The sequence below is a fragment of the Maniola jurtina genome, chromosome 9 (genome assembly GCF_905333055.1).
Source record: "Maniola jurtina chromosome 9, ilManJurt1.1, whole genome shotgun sequence".
NCBI classification, from domain to species: Eukaryota; Metazoa; Arthropoda; class Insecta; order Lepidoptera; family Nymphalidae; genus Maniola; species Maniola jurtina.
In genome coordinates, this window is record NC_060037.1 from 166091 (window position 1) to 170785 (window position 4695).

A 4695-nucleotide genomic window follows, 5' to 3' on the forward strand; every position below is an offset into this window, starting at 1 on the left:
ATTTAGTTTTTGAGGGAACTGCTGATGACATAGGGCTTAGAAGAAGGAAGAAAAGAAAGGGAAAATAAAATTGCCACACGCCACATAATATTATCGTCACTAAACTATACTTAGTTCGCGACAGGTTGAGATGGCAATCGGGATGGGGACGCCTCGCCCTCCACGTCTCCTGCCTACTAATCTAATCCATCAGCCTGTATGTATGGCCAAGAGCGCGCCACCAAACACGGTCCTCCGCCTTCGTCATCCACCCGCTCCCCGCCACCTTCATCAGGTCATCGGTCCAGCGGGCTGGAGGTCTTCCCACACTGCGCTAACTACGCACGCAATATCAGGAACAACTTTTTTAATAAGCAATACAAACAAAAGTAGTTCACATTTTTAGGGGAAATTTACCCGCAAACTGGGGAGAAAAGTGTGCAGCTGGCAGCCCCATACTAAACTCCACCGCGTTATTATTGGTCCGCGGTGACGTCACAATAATGTGGAGCTCGCAGTTTGGTGACTTGAAGAGTGAGAGGCAAATATTAGCTTCCTCATTCTAGCTACAGGCGTGCTGATTGATAAGAAAAGCGGCAACGTCGCAGACAAAATAATGATAAAACCTTGACTCGGGAGGTTTTACCCGACTACGAAGAGGTTTAAATATAGTGTTTAGCGGTTAAGTTTGTTGGTTCATCGTACCTAGTAATAAATATAATTATATTATTATGTAATTGGTTCAACGATTCCTCCCAAATACGTACCTATCTAATTGCCAAACTAGGTACCTAATCATAAGATTATAATTTACTAGCGACCCGCCCCGGCTTCGCACGGGTGGACACTACCACGAAAACATGGAGACACAATTGCGTACATGTATCTTTGTCCATGTATCATCTTGTATTTTTTTTTCAATTGTAGTCAGTTTTGTGCACTGAATAAAAAAAAACCTATCGTTTCTACTAAAACACGTTTTTTACGGACGTGAACGAACGGTTATTAATTGACAGAATTAAAAAAAATACTTGCACATTAGATTACTTAGTACTAAGTAGTAGTAGTAGGGTACATCGCTAGTCTAGACCTGTTTTAGTTTGTAAAATATGATAGATAATATTGTAGGTCGGTATCTGGTTTAAATAAAAAGAATTCCATTGAATTCGATAAAAAAAAACTTGTTCTGCCGGATAGATATGCTTTGTACCTATCTGCCTGCCTGCCTAGCATAAAGCCGTCGAATACCTATTACAAAAAACTATAGCAACAAAAGCTTGTATTTTTGGCGGGAACTTGCAAAAATATGAAGGCAGTTATGTAGATAGATCTGCCTAGCTATCTAGCACGTACACATTTTATTTATACCATATACTTTAGCGTTAAAGTAAAATGAACCTTAGATTCCTAACTTTAAAGCTCACGTTGATCTACAATCGGCGCTCCAAACAGAAACTGGAAACTTAAAATTGATGATAAGTAGTAAGTACTCAATTTTCCACCTTAAATCAACGGATTTAGATCTATTTTACTGTGACGCTTTTCTGTGCTGTGCTCGAATTCTATCAACGTTGCCGTTGGTGAGATATTAGTACTTGCTAACGAGAAGGTCCATGTACTAACTACTAACTCAACCACATGAGTAGATATATACCTACACTCAGCTTTATATCCGCTGAGGTCATCAGTAAGTATTTCTTCGACGCGCCCGATGTGGCCGACTCTTGTTGAGGCAACCTTCCGAAACTTATACGGTAAAGACGGTGGCATGATTTTACCGGTAGATTCAACCAAAGCCACCCAATAAAGAATTTTTTACCTTCCTAAGCTTAACTTAACGCGGACGAAGTCGCGGGAATTACACTATTATTAAGAATTCCATAATAAATACATCGTCATCGAAATACGACACTTTTCTCTGCGAACAACATTGCATAACGCCAACACGACAGAAATTATAAACCTACCTACTAATCATTTCCACTATGAAGGCCGTACCGCCTTAAAGTTTGACATTTCAATCAATCATTTGTTAAAAAATTTAACAATTCTTCTATTTTATTTGTAGAAGATAAATCGTTATTCTTGTTATTCGTATAACATTTGCATGGTTTTCTTTAAAAGTTGTGGCATGACGTAGGAGAACAGCCAGACGCGAAGCTGCGCGCTGCCCAGCCAATGAGGTGCCACTCGTTCGTTTCTTTCACTTTTGGTTATTATCGAGATAAGTAAGTAAGGTCATGCGGGGCTATTCCGCCTAAAAAAAGTGACGTGTATAATTCAAATCTTTGCTATTTCACTAAAGAAAGCAATAACAACAAATGAGTAAGTGCATCATAAAAATCATTTATCTGTTAATGATTACACTGTATTACTTTTGTAGAAAATCAATGCCTATATGTAACAACCAGGAATTTTTATTTGAATTCTGGAAAACGGCGGAATAGCCCCGCTGCGGGGCTTTTCCGACTTTTGATTGTATCTCTGCCATCTATGATTCTATTTAGGTAATACTTAGTGGTACATAAGAATCACAGCGGAATACATACTATTCTAAGTTTTAAAATAAGGTAGGAGGTTTCAAATTCCTTTAAAATCTTTTTTTGTAAATTATGGGGCTATTACGCCGCGCCTCCATACATGCTAGTGATGTGCCGAATAACTCGATAAATTTTAATCAGTTTCAAATTATTGAATTAAAGTTTTATCTTACTTTAACGGCTGATAGTAGGAGTTTTAACACCAAGTACTCTTGTAGCAATAGTCAGTGTATTAAAAAAGCGGTGTTAATTGTTTGTAGGATAGTAAAAAAAAAACAAAATTAGATAGGTTACGTAAAAATTAATATATTTATTATTAAATATCTAATGAGGCAAATCAAGTAGTCTTCAGTTGTGCAACATTCATAGTGACAGCGATAAACGTTCCACTCTGCTAGTAAAAGTTAAAATGATTATTTTTATTTCGCTAATACATTACAGTGCTCCCCAAATAAGTAAAAAAAAATACATTATATTTTATAAATTTTAGAAAATGCAATATTTAATAACTGTAAATCAGATTGTATGAGCCCCATATAAACATTCATCATTATTTTATCGACACTAGCACATCACTGACTTTTTTTAATACCGTACTAAAATGGTGGGGCTATTATGTCATATCATTTTTGTTGGAATAGCCCCCATCTTAGAATTTGAGGGGTTATTATGTCGCATCAAATATCTCCGTAAAAACAAAGCGCAAAATAAAACTGAATAGCACAAAATAATTTCCTGTTTCTTAAATTGTCCCTTAACCATAGAAACCATAGAAAATGATAAATTTTACTCACTTTTGATACCAAATCCGTGGAGCTTAATTTTCACTACACTTGTCAAAAATGGCGTCCTAAACAAACATGACTGTCGGTCAAACAGTTAACGCTTTAGCAGCGCCATCTAAATGTCAATTTTAGAAAAAGTGTTTTCGCTATCCGTTCATAGATGCCGCTAGTGATAAATCATTAAAGTATAAAAGTTATAGGCAAAAGTTGGAATAACCCCGCCGACGGAATAGCCCCGCATCACCTTAAATTGAAAACGTTTTCCTGTTTGGAAGTCAACTAAAAACCAAAAAATAAATTCAGCAGATTATAGCAAATTAAGCTTTTGGTGCCTTGTAACATATTTTTTAAGTTAGCTCTTGGCTGCGATGTCACCTGATGGTATTATGATGATGCAGACTAAAATGGAAGCGGACTAAATTGGAAGGTTATACAGTTTTATTAAACCTTATCTAATAAGTTTCTACACGGCATCGTACCGTAATCCGGAACGCTAAATCACTTGGCGACACGACTTTGCTGGTTAGATGATAACTAGTTACGGCCGTAGCCTTCCAGCAGACCAGACCCCAGAGACAGAATTTAGATATTAAATATTCCCTACTTGCCTCTGACATGGAATCGAATCCGGGACCTCCCACTCATAAGATAACAGCGCTCACCACTGCGCCAGAGCGGTTGTCAAAAAATATTTATATTAGACTAGCTGATGCCCGCGACTTTGTTCGCGTGGATGTAGGTTTTTAGAATTCCCGTGAAAACTCTTTGATTTTCCGGGATAAAAAGTAGCCTATGTGCTAATCCAGGGTATAATCTATCTCCATTCTAAATTTCAGCCCAATCCGTCCAGTAGTTTTTGCGTGAAGGAGTAACAAACATACACATACACACATACAAACTTTCTCCTTTATAATATTATAGTGTGAAGTGTGATTTAGTAATCTTCTTCAGTCTTTATCATTAATCTTGGCAGTGTTCTCAATTGAAATGCATAATAAAACGTGTTTCAATTGTGCCTGCGACTGTACGCTGGCGATTGGCTGGCTCGTGAGGCGACAGAGGTGGCGTTCGGCCGGCTTTAGCGCTAAGTGATACCAGCTGCATGCATCTGCAACTTTAGGTGGAAAATAAATTATTTTAACATATAATTTTACGAAACTGTTTTATGTCATTTTTGGGAGAGAATTTTTTGTATTTTCAGTCAAAATACTTACATACTTGACTATTATCTTTTGCTACCATAAAGTGAATTTATCAGAGTTTCGGAATACTCTTTCTAGCTATAAGACACCTTTTAACCGACTTCAAAACTTGCGTGCAGCCGGCTCTATCGAATTATAAGACGTTGTCACGTCAAAAATTGTAATAAACAATTAAAAAAAAATGAGGAA